Below are 25,467 nucleotides of genomic sequence, written 5' to 3' on the forward strand. Positions count from 1 at the left end.
ATATTCTCTAACTCTCAAATATGTCTGTAAAAGTGGAATTTTACCTAGTATTTTGTAACTAATTCTTTATAATAGAGGAATATCAACTATATGTATACCTACTCTTTATAAATAAATTTCTTATACTTGTTTGGAATAAATTATTACCATTCTTTAATATTAATGTATATACAAGTAATTTATTATATTTTATATAAAATAATAAAAATATTTAATATTTGTTCCAGGCTTATTTTTTTTATTAAAATTAACCTCCTATCTTGTAAAAATTTTTATGACTATATATAGACTAAGGTAACCCGGCCGAAGCCCCGCCCAAAATAGGGTCTGGGGACGAAGCCCCCAAAATTTTTTTAATTCCCCCCCCCCCTTAGGAAAATCCTGGCTACGCCTATGTCATACATAAACATATTTGTATTTCAATATTATTTAACATTAATATAATTATTTTTTATGGAGTATGGTTTTGCTTGTGTTGTTTAATATTTTCATTTCAGTCCATTTACAATAAATGTTTATATTATAATAATAATTTCGTGTTTTCTATATATAAACAATAAATAATGCATAAATTAATTTTAATATTTACTTGCGGCTATTTATTTTAAGACAATAAATGGTTTTATTTTTACATGAATGAATTTTTTTATAGTGATTATAATTCCACCAGATAATTAATATTTAATAATTATAATTTATAATCTTTAAAAAAATTTCTATTAAAACATATTTAGATTTTATGCCAATTTTTTTAAAAAAAATTCTCTTTTCTTTGCTAAGAATGCCCCCAAATTTGTAAAATCTCGAGGCCCCATAAGCGATTTCCCCACTAGACTTACTGGCCAGTCCACCCCTGGTTTTAAAAATTAAAGGAGAAAAAAAAGATTTTTTATATTAAAAATATTCCAAATTAGTTACTCAAAATGATAGAAGTTTTTTTTTACAAAAAAATTTTTTCTTGCTCAAAAGTCTTCATTCAGCATGCTAATTTTTTTAGGAAAAAATCTTCAATTTTTTTTGATCTTTAAAAGAGCAAGATATTTGAAGATTTTTAAATTTTGAGGAAATGTTAAACCCTATATAAAATCATCAGAACAATTCACCCACAACCAAATTAATCGAATTAATCAGAGCTTTTATTTAGTAATTTCATTTGTTTTTGAATACCATTCATATTTTAATTTATTTTGGGAATCTGTGTATAAATTTAAAATTTTGTTTTATAAGTATTTGTCTTGCCTTGTCCTTCACTGGGGAAACACACAATTAAGTGGCTTCCACCACCCAAAAGAGGGCGTATCCAGTGCAGTGGATTTGCATCCACTGCTTGGCAGTAATTTACCCTACTGTCAGGGCCCGTTTAGTTTAAGAGGGCTTACGGTACCTCTCGTGGATGAGCTAACATCCACTAAAAGGATTGACATTAATTTACCCTACTGTCAGGGCAGGGGCCTAGCCAGGAATTTTCAGTTAGGGGGAACAGCTGCTTACTTAGGAAGCCACTATTTTTTTTAAATAAGACATATATTTAAACATTCAATAAATTTTTGGGTATTTTTACTATTAATGTTATATGAATACAGAATAATACTATAATATGAACATACAAAAATACTATTAAAATATAATACGACGATTACTTTTAAATTTTAACATAAATGAATTAAATGATAAATTTTAATTTTTTTTTCATAAGCCATCAATACTAAATTTTCTTACTTTTATCTTTCATCGACCCTTTGGTGCAGAACTTCCTTTATTATAGAGAGAGAAAGAAGCCGTTGGTACCCCAATGATGATGGCTGCTGAGTAGCATTTATACAATTCTTTAAATGCATGATGATATTTTTTTAATACATAATATTTCGAATATTTTCAAAATTATGTGTTTCCTTAACTTCTGCAGCTAATAATCCTATAGCTATTTTCATTTCATGATGTAAAATTTCCATATTTAAGTTTAATAATTATTTTAATCGAGCTATTTTGTCCGATATAAAATAATCACTATCAAAGAAGGACAATGCATTAAAACTTGATAGAAGATTATAATCATCTTGTATAAATCTATCTAAAAAATTATCAACAAAGTAATCAATAATTTCATTATAATTCCATTTTAAAGAACTCCAATTGGAGTTTTTTTCGCAATAAAATTGTAATTTGGTTTCGACTAAAAAATATTGGATTTATAGGCATTTTACTACACTTGATGATTTGTGGGGAGTGAGATTAAATTTTGCTATAGGTTTTTAAGCCTTTATTCTAATAAAATCAATAGAATTATTGCTTCTTATATTTTTTAAATATATTGATCATGGAATCAATACAATTTATAGCATCCACTTGATAAGTATCTAAGACTGAAGATACTTAAATAGTGGATCTATTGTTATTAATATCTCACAAATTATAATGGCACGTATTGAGATAAGAGACCAGAAACTTCTACATAATCATTGGAAACCTCTGAATTTAGAGTTCTATAGTAATAAACGAATACTCCATCAATAGCCTCAAAGTTAACATAAATGATGTAAGATGTTTCTAAATGACTTGTCACCTCTGGTCTAAAAGTCTCTTAAGAGTATGGCCAGCATATTTACAGGATACGTTAAACCGCCTAAAAAATTATTCAATGCATTGAATAAATTAAAAAAATTAGAAATGTTAACAATATTATTATACCAATTTTCCACATGATGCAAAATGTGGTTGTAGCAATATTAATTTTTTTTTGAAGTAGAGTTTGCGCTCCTCCAATTTTGGCCAGACATAACGTTTGCACTATCATATGCTTGGTTTATCATATTCGTTTAATTAATACTTAACGCATTAAGTTGCTTTAAAATGCAATCAGTAATGCTTTCAGCAGTAAAACACTGTAAATTAATAATTCCGATTAAATTTTCTTGGATTTCTCCACAAAAAAATATAGCGAATAATAATGCTCAGGTTTCACAACCTGATACATCTTTTGTCTCATCAGACTTAAGACAAAAAAAGGCATCTCACTTTTGTTATATTTATCTGAGATATGTTCAACTATATCTGCCATAATAGGATATTACTTCGTTTTAAATCTGGGGTGATGTATATTAGGCATTTTAGAGTATTAATTTGATAATTTTATTTAATTCAGGATCTATTTGGATGGTGTATGAAAATATTGCTATAAGTAGTCCAGTAATAATAAATTATGTTTTCTACGTTTGCAGCATCAGTAATTTTTGTTGACCAGTTTCACGGAAGGGTAGCTCCTGTATGTTAAGAAATATCATGAAATATTGATTTAAGATCGTAAAGATTAGGTTAATTTGTTGGCTTACCAAAATTGTTGTTATCTCAGTATTTTCTTTAAAATGCTAAAATATTCACCAATGTTTTAAATAAATGGTTATATCGGGCTTAGATAATATTATTTTGCCTTTTTTACTTTAATAAATATTTAAAGATCGGTATCAATCTGTATCCTTAGATTTGATATATATATCAAGCCTTGAGTAACCACTTATAGCTTCAGAAAATCCCGGTTTTTTATGATTTGAACCCAATCAGACACCTTTAAAAGATAGTAATATTGTGATTGAATCATAATAAATATAATAATTATCATTGAAATAAGTATAATTTAAACGTTATAATTAAGCGTCTATATAATGTTATACACAAACACACATGAAAATGATAAAATATGAATGAATGATGATTTATTATCGGATAAAAATAAAACATGATAGGAAGAAATTTACAAACAAGACATGTTTTTTGAATAAATATTTAAAATTTATTTTATAAATATAAAAATAATCAAATATTTTTGGGGGGTAGAGAAGGGGGGGGGCGGAAAAATTTATGGGGGCTATTTTTGGAAGCCAAAGATTTTTTCTGGGGCCAAGTTTGTGGGCCAAAATTTTTTGGATGGGCCTGCCTCCCCCCACAGGGCCCCTCCCATAGCTACGGCCTTGTGTCAGGGCCCGTTTAATTTTAGAGAAATTACGGTATCTTTTGTGGATAAAGCTAGTATTTAATAAAATGATAGTAGTAAAGAATAAGTAGTGAAAAAAGGAAGTAGGAGTAATTGAGGTTATTGATTTATGTATAAAATAGGTATATGTATATTTTTTTAAGTTTATTTATTTTATTATTTATTTTATTTTATTATTTATGTATTTTTTATATATTTATTTATTTAATTTTTTTTTTAGATTAAGGTGGCTTGGTTTAGCCATTCATTTAATTGTTTTTTGTCTTGAGAAATATTAATAAGAAAAAGGCTGTTGACATCATTCTTTAATAAAATGTATATGGCTTGACTGGTATCGGTTCTAAATCGCTAAACGAAAAATCGCTAAAAAATGAGATGTTCCCAATTTTGTTACCAGTGAAAATCCCAAAGATGGCTACTAGTGTTTTATTTAAAAAATGAAGATTCAAACCGTAGCAGAAAGCATAAATAATTTACTTTAGCTTAGGAAATTAGATATTAAAGTATATATAATTTCAGAGTTGGGCAGGTCCTCCAGAAAAAGAATCTAGATACAGATATAGATTCTTTATAAAAAAAATGAATCTTAGATACAGATACTAGTATCTTTTTCAAATATCAAAAAGATACAAGATAAATGATACTTGTATCTTTTACTAAATTAGAGTATCTTAAATACAAGATGCTTTTAAATTATAAATACCATTTAAATTAGAATAGTTTATAAAATACAGTTTTTATTATTTATTTGTGAAGAACATAGCATACACATATAAGAATTATTTGCAATGATTAATAAAATATTTATTAATAAATTAATTATAATAACCAGGAATTTTAATATTAGTTTTTGCCCATTCATAGCTTAAACAGGGAAGGAAGAGTAGTATATTTAATGGGAGTTGAAAATTTGCAAATAAGAAAAAAAATAAAATCAAATGATTTATTAGAATGTGCAGGTTATTTTCTGTGTTGTTTTAAATATAGCTTATATTCGGAGTATATGGCTAAATGGCATCTCTAAAAAAATATATTTGTTTTATTTTATTCATAATATTTAATAAGTATTTATCATTACTTATTTGTGATTTTTATGTATTATTTAAATTAGTTTATTTTCTAATATGACTTATTAATTCTTGCGTTTGTAATATCATTTATATAAATATCATTTAAATCTCTTTTCAAATTTTTTTTATATATTTCTTGCAAAATCCTTAATTATATATAAAAAATATCATAATAATGTACAACTTTATATTATAATTATTATTAAAAAAATATACATAAAAATGGATTTCGATTTTATTTATAAAAATAAATGATTTTATATATAATTTTTTTTTAAATTTTATAACATTTTATTTTTGTTAAAGAAGCCATTTTATATCGGATCAAATTTTATAATATTGGCGGATAATCGATATTTTAAAATGAGTGAAACCGGCCCTATCCGATCTGATAAAAAAATCGGCACATCCCTAATATATTTTATATATAATTATTTTAGCAAGTTCTTATTAGAGAAAATATTTAAGCTACAATTGATATATAAAAATATTAGATAATTTTAAAAGGCTCTTAATAAAATTATTATAATAAGGTAGAATTTAACTTTATTAGTTACTTTCATTTATTTATGATATAAGTAAAATTACATTACAGTATTTATTTACAAAATTTAATCAATTTAAAATGCATTAAAGAAAATTATTATGTTTAATAATTAATTAATAAATATTCTGCCATATTGTTATTTTTTTACGCATTCTGTTTATAAAGGTGTGCGAGATTCTCTTCAGAATCTGTTTTTAGTGAAGCTGGTGATATTGACAGTTATTATCGCCGCAAGCTTGATAAATTGGAAATATTGGTATTTCTAAAAAGAAATCTTCGTTATATTAATGTTAAATATTATTTTAAATATTTATTTCAAATTTCATAATATAATTGTTTATTACTTATTGTGTATATAGATTAATGTTATTATTTATTATATAAAAGTGATTTAATAATAAAAATATTTTATATACTTTTAGAATTGCAATTGAATTGAATATAAACTATTACTCATCATTATAATATATTTAAATGACATAAATTATGGTATAGTTAAATTATAGATGTTATACTAATAAAAAGTATATTAAAAATTAAAACCATTGGTATCTTTACAGAATACAAAATTAGATATGATATCCGATCGGTAATCGGCCGATATCAATTTAATATCGGGAATATCGGATCGGCCTCCAAAAAATGGTATCGACACACCCCTAAAAAATATATATCCAAAATGATTTTAATTTGTAATCAACCATCTTCTATAAAAATTTTTAATAACAATTATCTAAGAGGGACTTAAGTATAGGTATTATTATGTTTATAATTATAAAATAAAAATATAATATACTTTAATATGTTTAACAAAGTTTGTAAAGGACAGTGGCGTAGGCATGGGGGGTGTTTTGGGGGTTCAAACCCACCCCCCATAAAAAATTAAAAAAAATTTTTTTTTTAATTTAATTTTTTTTTATTTTTAAAAAAAATATTATAAAATAAATTATATAATTTACAGAGGATTAAAAAATATATATTAAAATGGATACTATAAAAAAATATATATATTTAAAAAAAAGGTAGGTATATATCATCCAAGAGAAGAATGAATGCTTAAAAAATTAGACCGGCAAATTTCCAGGGAAATCTGCTGGCGAAGGTAAAATCCTTCATTGGGATCTCCTGAGATCTGTCTCATTTTTTTCCCTATGATTTTGATGAAAAAAAAAAATTTTTTTTAATTTTTTTTTTAAATATTTTAATTTAAAAAATTCTTAATAAACGCTTGATTTTTATGTTTTAAATTTATTATAAATAATAATAGATATACACATTTGATTATTTTTATATTTATTAAATAAATTTTATATTATTTTGCATTTCATAAAAGTTGTTTAGTTTGTCATATTCCATTTTATAAAAATATATATTTCTCATTTTCAATATGAATTTCACACCACCCAAAAAAAGGGAGTTATTTATTCAAACGTATCATGATATTGACTCAGAAAATCAAAAAAAAAACTAAAAAGATTTTGTCCAACCAGATTCATCGAAAGACAGGTGAAATTCTTTATTGAACTATATGATGTTGTCTTTGCAGCACTAGAATTTTATATATCACAAGGAAAAAGATTCAGCAGATTATGAAAATCTTTTGCAGGCTATTATTAAGCCACAGTTTTTAATTTCAATTGAATGTGTTTATTTTTTATTTAATTATACATATGATTTTAGAAAAAGGCTACAAAAAATTGATTTGGATTTAAGGGAGATTATGAATAGAACAAAGGATATTGTTGAAATATTAACAAATATCAGAGAGAATGTGGATAAAAAATTCATGAAATATATGAAAAAGTAAAGGAGATTGCTAATATGCTTGGATATGAAATTTTTAAACCTAGAGTAGTCTCTAGACAATCCAATCGATCAAATATTGATGCATCTACGATTGAGGATTTTTATAAAATAAACATTTTTATTCCCCTATTGATACATTTTTATTTCAATTAAAAGAAAGATTTATTAGTCATAATTATATTTTAAAAAGCTTTTATTTTCTTTTGCCGGTTGAGTCTAAACTGTTGATTACACTTGAAACACGAGAGGATATTAAAAAAATCTCAGAGTTTTATGTTGATGATTTAGTAAGTTCATATGATAAGTTACTTTGTGATGTCGAATTTTGGTATAAAAATCTTGACAGAATAGGGTATTCTTTGAGACCAAAAAATGCTCTGCAGGCCCTTTCCATGTGTAATTGCATTTTAGATTCTATGCCTGATATCAAAAGATTATTAATTATTTTAGCTACCTTGGCAATTGCACTAATGAAAGGTCTTTTTCAACTTTAAAAAGGTTAAAAACCTATTTAAGAAACACAACCGGTGAAAAACGTTTAAATGGATTAGCCCTATTGAATATTTATAAGGAGATTATTTTAGATAAAAATTTGATTCTAGATGAATTAGCAAAATCTCAGAGAAAAGCAGATCTCTCTTTAAATTCAAATCAAAAAATAGCAATAAAATTTTATTAGTTTTAATATATAATCAATTTTGTAAAAAAAGTATTATTTAAAAGATAATATCATCATATTTTTTTAAATACCATTATTTGCATAATACATTATAATTTTTAATATTAAAATCTGTATTATATAAAATATCAACATTTTGAAAATATTTTAATTAATAAAAATATATACATGATTAAATAAAGGAATGTAAAATATATAATAAAATACCCTAAAATTTTGTTAAATAAAAATATAAAACAATTTTAACAAATCCAAAAATATAAGCAATTAAGTGTTCAAAAAAAATGGGAGGTTTGGAGGGCGAAGCCCCCCCAAAAAAATTTAAACCCCCCCCCCCCCCATGATAAAATCCTGGCTACGCCACTGGTAAAGGAGTTTGTTGAACCTTTAATAACTTTTTTTACTTGTGCAATTTTGACATTCAGCTAGTACCTTGTTCTTTTTCACATGAATTACTTTATAAAATTTTCCATCTAGAATTTTAAAATTCGGATTTGATTCAGGAGAGCCCATCTCCATAATTTCATCTTCACTACTATGATTGTTAAACCTTTTACAAATTAAAAAATATTATATATAAAATATATCCTTCTCTTATTTAGTTTTGGTGTTGTTATTTTTAATCTATCTATCTTTGTGACCTATAACATTTCCAACTAATTTTGGTTAGCAATATATTTAAAATATAGCGGGAAAAAATAAAGAAAATAATACAAGATTTCACGAAGAAAATAAAGTTACATTGTGTGATATGTAAATGTTTTAAACAAGAATATTAAAAAGAATCTGTATCTGTATCTTTTTAAAGAAAATGAAAAAGATCAAGATTCTTTTCAAAATAAAGGATCTTAGATACAGATACTAGTATCTTATTAAAAATGTCAATATGATACTGAGTACAAGATACAAAAGGATCTTGTATCTTAGATACAAGTATTCGCGGTACTGTCCAACTCTGTATAATTTATAGATATGAAAATTTTATTTACATTTAAATTTTTTTTTAGAAAACAATAAAAAATAAAGACTACATAGAATATTTGGGATATCAGTATTTACAGCACAAATCTGGTAAAAGTGCCACTATTGTCGCAAAAGATGTGGTGGGAGAGCAAAACTCACCATTAATTGTGACTTTAGTATAACTAAATGTCATTTAGACACTTATTCAAAGTAAAACTTAATTGTAATTAAATATTATTATATTTTAGATGTTTCACCTTTATCATCAAACATTATCTTAGAACAACTGAGTTCAAATTTTCAAGGTAAGAATATTTTATCACATAATTATAAAACAATAAACTCAAAATCATATAGATGTATCTCAAATATCTTCTCAATCTCATGGAGAATCCTTGACCCTCTCAAATCCAAGTTAAAAATCATAAATAATATTATTTAACTATAAATTAAATAGATGTATCTCAAATATCTTCTCAATCTCATGGAGAATCCTTGACCCTCTCAAATCCAAGTTAAAAATTATAAATAATCTTAAATAAATATTGTAATTTTAGGTACAACATATTATATAACCATTATCTAAACACAAATTTTAAAATAGGTTATACTCAAAGTCATTCAGCTTACACATCCCCTCTTTGCTCATATATCTTCCCATATATTCCTGATTTTCAAAGTAACATTTTTATAACAAATCAATTTAATATATAAAATATAGATGCTCCCAACATATCAAATGATTTCTATACATCTCCTCTTAATTCACAAATAGAAAGTAATAATTCTTAATGAAAATATCTATATCACATTATATTTATAGGTAATTATTATTTAGAAAATATGGATAATCATGGGTTTGCAGAATCTCTAATAGATTTTAATGAAAATATACATATTTTTGGTAAATATCTATATAAACATCTAAAAATTTTCTTATATTTTAGAGGAACCGACGTTTATCGATAACCAAAAGGGCAAAGCATTGCTCTTTTTCCAAAATTTTCTTTACCGTTATAATGGCACATACAGGAATACAATTTACTAACATTGTTTAAGAGCTGATTGTAAAGTAACATGTAAATATATTCAGGGATACACAGTATCCAAAATGTATGAACATCAAAATCATGCTATACTTTTTCGCAAATTAAAAACTTTGTAAACAGTAAAAGCAACGGTACAACAAAATCCTTTAGATACAAGGATGAATATCTATCTAAAGGCATTAAACCAACAATGCTCTGAAGATCCAGATATAATCAATTATCCAGGAGCCTTACCACCTTTTATTTCCGTTAAAAATACGATTAACCGTGTTTTAAAACAAACCAGGCCAAATATTCCCATTAGCAATGACACAATTGCATTGACCACTGAATTGATAACAACATTCAGTGGTGATAGCTTCTTAATAAAAAAACAATAATAACAAACTTATTGTATTTGGGTCTGTCATGTTAGTCAGTTTATCATCCTATACAAAATTCATTTATATGGATGGGACTTTTTACACATGTTTACGTTTTTTTAGCCAATTATATACTATACATATCAATGACATATAATATACCCAGACTGACGATTCATTCATTAAAATGCATTTTTAAGCGTCGTTAAAAGCAAATCAGCTGGACCCGCCATTTTGGTAACAGAAATCATTATTAAAATTTTAAACGAGAGCTTAATTTATTACTATATCTGAAATTTTTCCTATGATACTTGACAAAGAATTTAAATCCACATCCATCTGCATTAATGGTACCATCAAGGATCCTATCCCACAAATATTCCAAGGCTATTCTTCCAAGAAGATATATATATTTAGCAGACCAAATTCAAATAATTTAAAATTATATGACTAAATTATTAAAATTTATATTTTAAACATTTTTTTATACATAGAATATAAAGTATCTAATAAAGTTCCCTTACTTATCATTTGTTTTTCTTAAGACACAATATAATTGTTTTTAGTTTCTATTCTATTCTTAAAATATCTAATAAGGTAGATATATTTAAATCATTGCTTAAATTTATGTTTATCTTAATATGAGACTTTACTTGCCCTTTTAATATTTCGAATCATACAAGGTGATAAACTGAATCATCAGGATTTTTATTATAAATATTCATATTGTTTGGCTTAAACATCTAAACATAAGTTAATTTTTAAAGAATTCTAGCTAAAATTTACATTATGATATTAATAAAAAGGTAAAATATAACTTAGAAATCCAGAATATTAGGCATCCTCTCCAATATTTTTCTTAAATAATAAATGTAAAGTTCTCTCAATTTTAAAGTTGTGATCCTGAATCTTAAAAATAGAGGTATTTCTTTTTTTTAAATATAAAGTAAATGTTTAATCTTCAGATTCTCAATAATATATATATTATAAAAAATATGTTATATTATTAAAAAAATACAATATGAATTTAATATTTTAATCAGTTGTGCTAATTGGATCATATTGATTTAATAGATATATCTTAGGATAAATTATGTATTGCAAATAAAAAATTATTTTTCCTTATATTATATTATCCAGTTTATTTTATCAATAAAAAAAATATAGATTAAATAAATTAAAACATTTCTAAGACTTCAGATAAATTTAGCTTAATCTTACCTTTTTATTTTTTGAAGAATTTCATAACTTAATATTATGAGATTATTAATCTTATGATGAAAATGGGAATGACTAAAATACGCGTCCCTATGCGTCCCCGGTCAAAACGACTTATTTTTATTAATATTAATAAGAAATCTTATTAAGCTTTATAAGATGAGTTAGAAAATGTTTTTTTTAATTTAAAAAAAATACGGTAACTATATAAAATTTACAAAAATTTATTTTTTTAAAAAATAAACTACGCGTCCCCGGTCAAAATACAGTTTTTTTTAAAAAATCAAAACGGATTCATATTTAGCTTATTAAAAGAATACAGAATATGTAAATATTATATTTTAAACTATTTTATAACTTAGTGATTTTTTCAAAAACACTACGCGTCCCCGGTCAAAAAACCTTTTTTTTAAAAAAATAAAAGCAGATTCATGTTTAGCTTTTTAAGGAGATTCAGAAAATGGTATTAATAAAAAAAAATTTAAAAAAAAAATTTTTTTTTGGCTAAACTACGCGTCCCCGGTCAAAATACAGTTTTTTTTTAAAAATCAAAACAGATTCATATTTAGCTCATTAAAAGAATACAGAATATGTAAATATTATATTTTAAACTATTTTATAACTTAGTGATTTTTTTCAAAAAACACTTTTTTTTTCAAAAACACTACGCGTCCCCGGTCAAAAAACCGTTTTTTTTAAAAAATAAAAGCAGATTCATGTTTAGCTTTTTAAGAAGATTCAGAAAATGGTATTAATAAAAAAAAATTAAAAAAAAATTTTTTTTGGCTAAACTACGCGTCCCCGGTCAAAATACAGTTTTTTTTTAAAAATCAAAACAGATTCATATTTAGCTCATTAAAAGAATACAGAATATGTAAATATTATATTTTAAACTATTTAATAACTTAGTGATTTTTTGAAAAAACACTTTTTTTCTAAAACACTACGCGTCCCCGGTCAAAAAACTGTTTTTTTTTTAAATAAAAGCAGATTCATGTTTAGCTTTTTAAGGAGATTCAGAAAATGGTATTAATAAAAAAAAAATTTTTTTTGGCTAAACTACGCGTCCCCGGTCAAAATACAGTTTTTTTTTTAAAAATCAAAACAGATTCATATTTAGCTCATTAAAAGAATACAGAATATGTAAATATTATATTTTAAACTATTTTATAACTTAGTGATTTTTTCAAAAAACACTTTTTTTTTCAAAAACACTACGCGTCCCCGATCAAAAAACCGTTTTTTTTAAAAAATAAAAGCAGATTCATGTTTAGCTTTTTAAGGAGATTCAGAAAATGGTATTAATAAAAAAAAAAATTTTTTTTGGCTAAACTACGCGTCCCCGGTCAAAATACAGTTTTTTTTAAAAAATCAAAACAGATTCATATTTAGCTCATTAAAAGAATACAGAATATGTAAATATTATATTTTAAACTATTTAATAACTTAGTGATTTTTTGAAAAAACACTTTTTTTCGAAAACACTACGCGTCCCCGCCAAAAAACTGTTTTTTTTTAAAATAAAAGCAGATTCATGTTTAGATTTTTAAGGAGATTCAAAAAATGATATTAATAAAAAAAATTTAAAAAAAAAATTTTTTCGAATTCGAAAAAATTTTTTTTTGGCTACCCTACGCGTCCTCGGTCAAAATACAGTTTTTTTAAAAAAATCAAAACGGATTCATATTTAGCTCATTAAAAGAATACAGAATATGTAAATATTATATTTTAAACTATTTAATAACTTAGTGATTTTTTGAAAAAACACTTTTTTTCGAAAACACTACGCGTCCCCGGTCAAAAAACTGTTTTTTTTTAAAAATAAAAGCAGATTCATGTTTAGCTTTTTAAGGAGATTCAGAAAATGGTATTAATAAAAAAAATTTAAAAAAAAAATTTTTCGAAAAAATTTTTTTTGGCTAAACTACGCATCCCTACGCGTCCCCGGTCAAAATACAGTTTTTTTAAAAAAATCAAAACGGATTCATATTTAGCTCATTAAAAGAATACAGAATATGTAAATATTATATTTTAAACTATTTTATAACTTAGTGATTTTTTCAAAAAACACTTTTTTTTTCAAAAACACTACGCGTCCCCGATCAAAAAACCGTTTTTTTAAAAAAATAAAAGCAGATTCATGTTTAGCTTTTTAAGAAGATTCAGAAAATGGTATTAATAAAAAAAAATTAAAAAAAATTTTTTTTGGCTAAACTACGCGTCCCCGATCAAAATACAGTTTTTTTTTAAAAATCAAAACAGATTCATATTTAGCTCATTAAAAGAATACAGAATATGTAAATATTATATTTTAAACTATTTAATAACTTAGTGATTTTTTGAAAAAATACTTTTTTTCGAAAACACTACGCGTCCCCGGTCAAAAAACTGTTTTTTTTTTAAAATAAAAGCAGATTCATGTTTAGATTTTTAAGGAGATTTAAAAAATGATATTAATAAAAAAAATTAAAAAAAAAAATTTTTTCGAATTCGAAAAAATTTTTTTTTGGCTAAACTACGCGTCCCCGGTCAAATTACAGTTTTTTTTTAAAAATCAAAACAGATTCATATTTAGCTCATTAAAAGAATACAGAATATGTAAATATTATATTTTAAACTATTTAATAACTTAGTGATTTTTTGAAAAAACACTTTTTTTCGAAAACACTACGCGTTCCCGGTCAAAAAACTGTTTTTTTTTTAAAATAAAAGCAGATTCATGTTTAGCTTTTTAAGGAGATTCAGAAAATGGTATTAATAAAAAAAATTTTTCGAAAAAATTTTTTTGGCTAAACTACGCGTCCCCGGTCAAAATACAGTTTTTTTAAAAAAATCAAAACGGATTCATATTTAGCTCATTAAAAGAATACAGAATATGTAAATATTATATTTTAAACTATTTTATAACTTAGTGATTTTTTCAAAAAACACTTTTTTTTTCAAAAACACTATGCGTCCCCGGTCAAAAAACCGTTTTTTTTAAAAAATAAAAGCAGATTCATGTTTAGCTTTTTAAGAAGATTCAGAAAATGGTATTAATAAAAAAAAATTTTTTAAAAAAAAATTTTTTTTTGGCTAAACTACGCGTCCCCGGTCAAAATACAGTTTTTTTAAAAAAATCAAAACAGATTCATATTTAGCTCATTAAAAGAATACAGAATATGTAAATATTATATTTTAAACTATTTAATAACTTAGTGATTTTTTGAAAAAACACTTTTTTTCGAAAACACTACGCGTCCCCGGTCAAAAAACTGTTTTTTTTAAAAAATAAAAGCAGATTCATGTTTAGCTTTTTAAGGAGATTCAGAAAATGGTATTAATAAAAAAAATTAAAAAAAAAATTTTTTCGAAAAAATTTTTTTTGGCTAAACTACGCATCCCTACGCGTCCTCGGTCAAAATACAGTTTTTTTAAAAAAATCAAAACGGATTCATATTTAGCTCATTAAAAGAATACAGAATATGTAAATATTATATTTTAAACTATTTTATAACTTAGTGATTTTTTCAAAAAACACTTTTTTTCGAAAACACTACGCGTCCCCGGTCAAAAAATTGTTTTTTTTTTAAATAAAAGCAGATTCATGTTTAGCTTTTTAAGGAGATTCAGAAAATGGTATTAATAAAAAAAATTTTTAACATTAGCGAGATAATAATAGCTCTCGATTTATTTAACATTAAGATGATAGGAAAGTTGATAGAAAAAAAAATTTTAACATTAGGAGATAGGAAAGTGAAATTAACGTTAAGAAGATATCAAAGTTGATAGAAAAAAATTAACATTACCAAGATACGAAAACGTTCATTTCTTGATTACATTTATAGATAGATAGATATATATCATATTAAATCAATGTGTTAAAAAGCTAAAAAATCAAACAAAGTTGAGTGTTCTAAATCTGATTGATGAATTAGAAAATATTATAATTATAATTTATTTTTCATTTATGTTAGTAATAAGTTTTTTAAAATAACTTTCTAATCTTACATTAATAGTTAAAATTTATCATTTTATATGTTTTGTATATGGGAGGCTGGGGTTAGGACCCCGGGCTTGGCAAACCACTTAATCTCATTTCAAAATTAAATATCCTAATATAGTTTTTATTAGTTTACATCTATAGACAAAAAATCTTTTGAAATATTTAATTTATTAAAGATTTTATTTAAGAAAAAATTTTTTTTTTTAATTTTTTTTATTAATACCATTTTCTGAATCTCCTTAAAAAGCTAAACATGAATCTGCTTTTATTTTTAAAAAAAACAGTTTTTTTATTAATACCAATTTCTGAATCTCCTTAAAAAGCTTAACATGAATCTGCTTTTATTTTTTAAAAAAAAACGGTTTTTTGACCGGGGACGCGTAGTGTTTTTGAAAAAAAAAAGTGTTTTTTGAAAAAATCACTAAGTTATAAAATAGTTTAAAATATAATATTTACATATTCTGTATTCTTTTAATGAGCTAAATATGAATCCGTTTTGATTTTTTTAAAAAAACTGTATTTTGACCGAGGATGCGTAGTTTAGCCAAAAAAATTTTTCGAAAAAAAAAATTTTTTTTTTTAATTTTTTTTATTAATACCATTTTCTGAATCTCCTTAAAAAGCTAAACATGAATCTGCTTTTATTTTTAAAAAAAAAACAGTTTTTTGACCGGGGACGCGTAGTGTTTTCGAAAAAAAGTGTTTTTTCAAAAAATCACTAAGTTATTAAATAGTTTAAAATATAATATTTACATATTCTGTATTCTTTTAATGAGCTAAATATGAATCTGTTTTGATTTTTTTAAAAAAACTGTATTTTGACCGGGGACGCGTAGTTTAGCCAAAAAAAAATTTTTTTTTTAAATTTTTTTTTATTAATACCATTTTCTGAATCTTCTTAAAAAGCTAAACATGAATCTGCTTTTATTTTTTAAAAAAAACGGTTTTTTGACCGGGGACGCGTATTGTTTTTGAAAAAAAAAAGTGTTTTTTGAAAAAATCACTAAGTTATAAAATAGTTTAAAATATATTTACATATTCTGTATTCTTTTAATGAGCTAAATATGAATCCGTTTTGATTTTTTTAAAAAAACTGTATTTTGACCGGGGACGCGTAGGGATGCGTAGTTTAGCCAAAAAAAATTTTTTCGAAAAAATTTTTTTTTAAATTATTTTTATTAATACCATTTTCTGAATCTCCTTAAAAAGCTAAACATGAATCTGCTTTTATTTTTTAAAAAAAAACGGTTTTTTGACCGGGGACGCGTAGTGATTTTGAAAAAAAAAAAGTGTTTTTTGAAAAAATCACTAAGTTATAAAATAGTTTAAAATATAATATTTACATATTCTGTATTCTTTTAATGAGCTAAATATGAATCCGTTTTGATTTTTTTAAAAAAACTGTATTTTGACCGAGGACGCGTAGGGATGCGTAGTTTAGCCAAAAAAAAATTTTCGAAAAAATTTTTTTTTTAATTTTTTTTATTAATACTATTTTCTGAATCTCCTTAAAAAGCTAAACATGAATCTGCTTTTATTTTAAAAAAAAAACAGTTTTTTGACCGGGGACGCGTAGTGTTTTTGAAAAAAAAAAGTGTTTTTTGAAAAAATCACTAAGTTATAAAATAGTTTAAAATATAATATTTACATATTCTGTATTCTTTTAATGAGCTAAATATGAATCTGTTTTGATTTTTTAAAAAAAATTGTATTTTGACCGGGGACGCGTAGTTTAGCCAAAAAAAAATTTTTTTTTTTAAATTTTTTTTATTAATACCATTTTCTGAATCTCCTTAAAAAGCTAAACATGAATCTGCTTTTATTTTTTAAAAAAAAACAGTTTTTTGACCGGGGACGCGTAGTGTTTTTCGAAAAAAAGTGTTTTTTCAAAAAATCACTAAGTTATAAAATAGTTTAAAATATAATATTTACATATTCTGTATTCTTTTAATGAGCTAAATATGAATCTGTTTTGATTTTTTTAAAAAAACTGTATTTTGACCGGGGACGCGTAGTTTAGCCAAAAAAAAATTTTTTTTTTTTTTAATTTTTATTAATACCATTTTCTGAATCTTCTTAAAAAGCTAAACATGAATCTGCTTTTATTTTTTAAAAAAAACGGTTTTTTGACCGGGGACGCGTTAGTGTTTTTCGAAAAAATACTTTTGTGTTTTCGAAAAAAAGTGTTTTTTGAAAAAATCACTAAGTTATAAAATAGTTTAAAATATAATATTTACATATTCTGTATTCTTTTAATGAGCTAAATATGAATCCGTTTTGATTTTTTTAAAAAAACTGTATTTTGACCGAGGACGCGTAGGGTAGCCAAAAATTTTTTAATTTTTTTTATTAATACCATTTTCTGAATCTCCTTAAAAAGCTAAACATGAATCTGCTTTTATTTTTAAAAAAAAAACAGTTTTTTGACCGGGGACGCGTAGTGTTTTCGAAAAAAAGTGTTTTTTCAAAAAATCACTAAGTTATAAAATAGTTTAAAATATAATATTTACATATTCTGTATTCTTTTAATGAGCTAAATATGAATCCGTTTTGATTTTTTTAAAAAAACTGTATTTTGACCGGGGACGCGTAGGGATGCGTAGTTTAGCCAAAAAAAATTTTTTCGAAAAAATTTTTTTTTTTAATTATTTTTATTAATACCATTTTCTGAATCTCCTTAAAAAGCTAAACATGAATCTGCTTTTATTTTTTAAAAAAAACGGTTTTTTGATCGGGGACGCGTAGTGTTTTTGAAAAAAAAAGTGTTTTTTGAAAAAATAACTAAGTTATAAAATAGTTTAAAATATAATATTTACATATTCTGTATTCTTTTAATGAGCTAAATATGAATCTGTTTTGATTTTTTTAAAAAAACTGTATTTTGACCGGGGACGCGTAGGGACGCGTAGTTTAGCCAAAAAAAAAATTTTTTTTTTTAATTTTTTTTTATTAATACCATTTTCTGAATCTCCTTAAAAAGCTAAACATGAATCTGCTTTTATTTTTTAAAAAAAACAGTTTTTTGACCGGGGACGCGTAGTGTTTTTGAAAAAAAAAGTGTTTTTTGAAAAAATCACTAAGTTATAAAATAGTTTAAAATATAATATTTACATATTCTGTATTCTTTTAATGAGCTAAATATGAATCTGTTTTGATTTTTTAAAAAAAATTGTATTTTGACCGGGGACGCGTAGTTTAGCCAAAAAAAAATTTTTTTTTTAAATTTTTTTTATTAATACCATTTTCTGAATCTCCTTAAAAAGCTAAACATGAATCTGCTTTTATTTTTTATAAAAAAACAGTTTTTTGACCGGGGACGCGTAGTGTTTTCGAAAAAAAGTGTTTTTTCAAAAAATCACTAAGTTATTAAATAGTTTAAAATATAATATTTACATATTCTGTATTCTTTTAATGAGCTAAATATGAATCTGTTTTGATTTTTTTAAAAAAACTGTATTTTGACCGGGGACGCGTAGTTTAGCCAAAAAAAAATTTTTTTTTTTTTAAAATTTTTTTTATTAATACCATTTTCTGAATCTTCTTAAAAAGCTAAACATGAATCTGCTTTTATTTTTTAAAAAAAACGGTTTTTTGACCGGGGACGCGTAGTGTTTTCGAAAAAAAGTGTTTTTTGAAAAAATCACTAAGTTATAAAATAGTTTAAAATATAATATTTACATATTCTGTATTCTTTTAATGAGCTAAATATGAATCCGTTTTGATTTTTTTAAAAAAACTGTATTTTGACCGAGGACGCGTAGGGTAGCCAAAAATTTTTTAATTTTTTTTATTAATACCATTTTCTGAATCTCCTTAAAAAGCTAAACATGAATCTGCTTTTATTTTTAAAAAAAAAACAGTTTTTTGACCGGGGACGCGTAGTGTTTTCGAAAAAAAGTGTTTTTTCAAAAAATCACTAAGTTATTAAATAGTTTAAAATATAATATTTACATATTCTGTATTCTTTTAATGAGCTAAATATGAATCTGTTTTGATTTTTTAAAAAAAACTGTAGACCGGGGACGCATAGTTTAGCCAAAAAAAAAATTTTTTTTTTAATTTTTTTTTTTAATTTTTTTTATTAATACCATTTTCTGAATCTTCTTAAAAAGCTAAACATGAATCTGCTTTTATTTTTTAAAAAAAACGGTTTTTTGACCGGGGACGCGTAGTGTTTTTGAAAAAAAAAGTGTTTTTTGAAAAAATCACTAAGTTATAAAATAGTTTAAAATATAATATTTACATATTCTGTATTCTTTTAATGAGCTAAATATGAATCCGTTTTAATTTTTTTAAAAAAACTGTATTTTGACCGGGGACGCGTAGGGATGCGTAGTTTAGCCAAAAAAAAATTTTCGAAAAAATTTTTTTTTTTAATTTTTTTTATTAATACCATTTTCTGAATCTCCTTAAAAAGCTAAACTTAATCTGCTTTTATTTTTAAAAAAAAACAGTTTTTTGACCGGGGACGCGTAGTGTTTTTGAAAAAAAAAGTGTTTTTTGAAAAAATCACTAAGTTATAAAATAGTTTAAAATATAATATTTACATATTCTGTATTCTTTTAATGAGCTAAATATGAATCTGTTTTGATTTTTTAAAAAAAATTGTATTTTGACCGGGGACGCGTAGTTTAGCCAAAAAAAAATTTTTTTTTTAAATTTTTTTTATTAATACCATTTTCTGAATCTCCTTAAAAAGCTAAACATGAATCTGCTTTTATTTTTTAAAAAAAACGGTTTTTTGATCGGGGACGCGTAGTGTTTTTGAAAAAAAAAGTGTTTTTTGAAAAAATAACTAAGTTATAAAATAGTTTAAAATATAATATTTACATATTCTGTATTCTTTTAATGAGCTAAATATGAATCCGTTTTGATTTTTTTAAAAAAACTGTATTTTGACCGGGGACGCGTAGGGATGCGTAGTTTAGCCAAAAAAAATTTTTTCGAAAAAATTTTTTTTTTAATTATTTTTATTAATACCATTTTCTGAATCTCCTTAAAAAGCTAAACATGAATCTGCTTTTATTTTTTAAAAAAAACGGTTTTTTGATCGGGGACGCGTAGTGTTTTTGAAAAAAAAAGTGTTTTTTGAAAAAATAACTAAGTTATAAAATAGTTTAAAATATAATATTTACATATTCTGTATTCTTTTAATGAGCTAAATATGAATCTGTTTTGATTTTTTTAAAAAAACTGTATTTTGACCGGGGACGCGTAGGGACGCGTAGTTTAGCCAAAAAAAAATTTTTTTTTTTAATTTTTTTTTATTAATACCATTTTCTGAATCTCCTTAAAAAGCTAAACATGAATCTGCTTTTATTTTTTAAAAAAAACAGTTTTTTGACCGGGGACGCGTAGTGTTTTCGAAAAAAAGTGTTTTTTCAAAAAATCACTAAGTTATTAAATAGTTTAAAATATAATATTTACATATTCTGTATTCTTTTAATGAGCTAAATATGAATCTGTTTTGATTTTTTTTAAAAAACTGTATTTTGACCGGGGACGCGTAGTTTAGCCAAAAAAAAATTTTTTTTTTTTAAATTTTTTTTTATTAATACCATTTTCTGAATCTTCTTAAAAAGCTAAACATGAATCTGCTTTTATTTTTTAAAAAAAACGGTTTTTTGACCGGGGACGCGTAGTGTTTTCGAAAAAAAGTGTTTTTTGAAAAAATCACTAAGTTATAAAATAGTTTAAAATATAATATTTACATATTCTGTATTCTTTTAATGAGCTAAATATGAATCCGTTTTGATTTTTTTAAAAAAACTGTATTTTGACCGAGGACGCGTAGGGATGCGTAGTTTAGCCAAAAAAAATTTTTTCGAAAAAATTTTTTTTATTAATACCATTTTCTGAATCTCCTTAAAAAGCTAAACATGAATCTGCTTTTATTTTTTAAAAAAAAACAGTTTTTTGACCGGGGACGCGTAGTGTTTTCGAAAAAAAGTGTTTTTTCAAAAAATCACTAAGTTATTAAATAGTTTAAAATATAATATTTACATATTCTGTATTCTTTTAATGAGCTAAATATGAATCTGTTTTGATTTTTTTAAAAAAACTGTATTTTGACCGGGGACGCGTAGTTTAGCCAAAAAAAAATTTTTTTTTTTTTAAAATTTTTTTTATTAATACCATTTTCTGAATCTTCTTAAAAAGCTAAACATGAATCTGCTTTTATTTTTTAAAAAAAACGGTTTTTTGACCGGGGACGCGTAGTGTTTTCAAAAAAAAGTGTTTTTTGAAAAAATCACTAAGTTATAAAATAGTTTAAAATATAATATTTACATATTCTGTATTCTTTTAATGAGCTAAATATGAATCCGTTTTGATTTTTTTAAAAAAACTGTATTTTGACCGAGGACGCGTAGGGTAGCCAAAAATTTTTTAATTTTTTTTATTAATACCATTTTCTGAATCTCCTTAAAAAGCTAAACATGAATCTGCTTTTATTTTTAAAAAAAAAACAGTTTTTTGACCGGGGACGCGTAGTGTTTTCGAAAAAAAGTGTTTTTTCAAAAAATCACTAAGTTATTAAATAGTTTAAAATATAATATTTACATATTCTGTATTCTTTTAATGAGCTAAATATGAATCTGTTTTGATTTTTTAAAAAAAACTGTATTTTGACCGGGGACGCATAGTTTAGCCAAAAAAAAAAATTTTTTTTTTAATTTTTTTTTTTAATTTTTTTTATTAATACCATTTTCTGAATCTTCTTAAAAAGCTAAACATGAATCTGCTTTTATTTTTTTAAAAAAACGGTTTTTTGACCGGGGACGCGTAGTGTTTTTGAAAAAAAAAGTGTTTTTTGAAAAAATCACTAAGTTATAAAATAGTTTAAAATATAATATTTACATATTCTGTATTCTTTTAATGAGCTAAATATGAATCCGTTTTAATTTTTTTAAAAAAACTGTATTTTGACCGGGGACGCGTAGGGATGCGTAGTTTAGCCAAAAAAAAATTTTCGAAAAAATTTTTTTTTTTAATTTTTTTTATTAATACCATTTTCTGAATCTCCTTAAAAAGCTAAACTTAATCTGCTTTTATTTTTAAAAAAAAACAGTTTTTTGACCGGGGACGCGTAGTGTTTTTGAAAAAAAAAAGTGTTTTTTGAAAAAATCACTAAGTTATAAAATAGTTTAAAATATAATATTTACATATTCTGTATTCTTTTAATGAGCTAAATATGAATCTGTTTTGATTTTTTAAAAAAAATTGTATTTTGACCGGGGACGCGTAGTTTAGCCAAAAAAAAATTTTTTTTTTTAAATTTTTTTTATTAATACTATTTTCTGAATCTCCTTAAAAAGCTAAACATGAATCTGCTTTTATTTTTTAAAAAAAACGGTTTTTTGATCGGGGACGCGTAGTGTTTTTGAAAAAAAAAGTGTTTTTTGAAAAAATAACTAAGTTATAAAATAGTTTAAAATATAATATTTACATATTCTGTATTCTTTTAATGAGCTAAATATGAATCCGTTTTGATTTTTTTAAAAAAACTGTATTTTGACCGGGGACGCGTAGGGATGCGTAGTTTAGCCAAAAAAAATTTTTTCGAAAAAATTTTTTTTTTAATTATTTTTATTAATACCATTTTCTGAATCTCCTTAAAAAGCTAAACATGAATCTGCTTTTATTTTTTAAAAAAAACGGTTTTTTGATCGGGGACGCGTAGTGTTTTTGAAAAAAAAAGTGTTTTTTGAAATAACTAAGTTATAAAATAGTTTAAAATATAATATTTACATATTCTGTATTCTTTTAATGAGCTAAATATGAATCTGTTTTGATTTTTTTAAAAAAACTGTATTTTGACCGGGGACGCGTAGGGACGCGTAGTTTAGCCAAAAAAAAAATTTTTTTTTTTAATTTTTTTTTATTAATACCATTTTCTGAATCTCCTTAAAAAGCTAAACATGAATCTGCTTTTATTTTTTAAAAAAAAACAGTTTTTTGACCGGGGACGCGTAGTGTTTTCGAAAAAAAGTGTTTTTTCAAAAAATCACTAAGTTATTAAATAGTTTAAAATATAATATTTACATATTCTGTATTCTTTTAATGAGCTAAATATGAATCTGTTTTGATTTTTTTTAAAAAACTGTATTTTGACCGGGGACGCGTAGTTTAGCCAAAAAAAATTTTTTTTTTTTTAAATTTTTTTTTATTAATACCATTTTCTGAATCTTCTTAAAAAGCTAAACATGAATCTGCTTTTATTTTTTAAAAAAAACGGTTTTTTGACCGGGGACGCGTAGTGTTTTCGAAAAAAAGTGTTTTTTGAAAAAATCACTAAGTTATAAAATAGTTTAAAATATAATATTTACATATTCTGTATTCTTTTAATGAGCTAAATATGAATCCGTTTTGATTTTTTTAAAAAAACTGTATTTTGACCGAGGACGCGTAGGGATGCGTAGTTTAGCCAAAAAAAATTTTTTCGAAAAAATTTTTTTTATTAATACCATTTTCTGAATCTCCTTAAAAAGCTAAACATGAATCTGCTTTTATTTTTAAAAAAAAAACAGTTTTTTGACCGGGGACGCGTAGTGTTTTCGAAAAAAAGTGTTTTTTCAAAAAATCACTAAGTTATTAAATAGTTTAAAATATAATATTTACATATTCTGTATTCTTTTAATGAGCTAAATATGAATCTGTTTTGATTTTTTAAAAAAAACTGTATTTTGACCGGGGACGCATAGTTTAGCCAAAAAAAATTTTTTTTTTTAATTTTTTTTATTAATACTATTTTCTGAATCTTCTTAAAAAGCTAAACATGAATCTGCTTTTATTTTTTAAAAAAAACGGTTTTTTGATCGGGGACGCATAGTGTTTTTGAAAAAAAAAGTGTTTTTTGAAAAAAATCACTAAGTTATAAAATAGTTTAAAATATAATATTTACATATTCTGTATTCTTTTAATGAGCTAAATATGAATCTGTTTTGATTTTTTAAAAAAAACTGTATTTTGACCGGGGACGCATAGGGACGCGTAGTTTAGCCAAAAAAAAATTTTTTTTTTAAATTTTTTTTATTAATACCATTTTCTGAATCTCCTTAAAAAGCTAAACATGAATCTGCTTTTATTTTAAAAAAAAAACGGTTTTTTGATCGGGGACGCGTAGTGTTTTTGAAAAAAAGTGTTTTTTGAAAAAATCACTAAGTTATAAAATAGTTTAAAATATAATATTTACATATTCTGTATTCTTTTAATGAGCTAAATATGAATCTGTTTTGATTTTTTTAAAAAAACTGTATTTTGACCGGGGACGCGTAGGGACGCGTAGTTTAGCCAAAAAAAAAATTTTTTTTTTAATTTTTTTTTATTAATACCATTTTCTGAATCTCCTTAAAAAGCTAAACATGAATCTGCTTTTATTTTTTAAAAAAAAAAGGTTTTTTGACCGGGGACGCGTAGTGTTTTTGAAAAAAAAAGTGTTTTTTGAAAAAATCACTAAGTTATAAAATAGTTTAAAATATAATATTTACATATTCTGTATTCTTTTAATAAGCTAAATATGAATCCGTTTTGATTTTTTAAAAAAAACTGTATTTTGACCGGGGACGCGTAGTTTATTTTTTAAAAAAATATATTTTTGTAAATTTTATATAGTTACCGTATTTTTTTTAAATTAAAAAAAACATTTTCTAACTCATCTTATAAAGCTTAATAAGATTTCTTATTAATATTAATAAAAATAAGTCGTTTTGACCGGGGACGCGTAGTTTTCGGGGACGCGTATTTTAGTCATTCCCATGAAAATCAATCATTGTTTATTATAAATTAATAAATAGAAATAA

General features: G+C 24.0%; 1 long non-coding RNA gene across 1 annotated transcript; it reads left to right on the forward strand.

Annotated features, from left to right (window-relative positions):
* The first annotated feature begins 9,122 nt into the window (after nt 1-9,122).
* On the forward strand, nt 9,123-9,453 carry LOC135927404 (uncharacterized). Its single transcript, XR_010572075.1, has 3 exons — nt 9,123-9,263; nt 9,302-9,358; nt 9,411-9,453. It is a non-coding gene; the product is annotated as an uncharacterized LOC135927404 (long non-coding RNA).
* Nucleotides 9,454-25,467: the final 16,014 nt, after the last annotated feature.

Source organism: Gordionus sp. m RMFG-2023, chromosome 3 (genome assembly GCF_954871325.1).
Source record: "Gordionus sp. m RMFG-2023 chromosome 3, tfGorSpeb1-WG-v2, whole genome shotgun sequence".
In the NCBI taxonomy this organism is placed as follows: domain Eukaryota; kingdom Metazoa; phylum Nematomorpha; class Gordioida; order Chordodea; family Parachordodidae; genus Gordionus; species Gordionus sp. m RMFG-2023.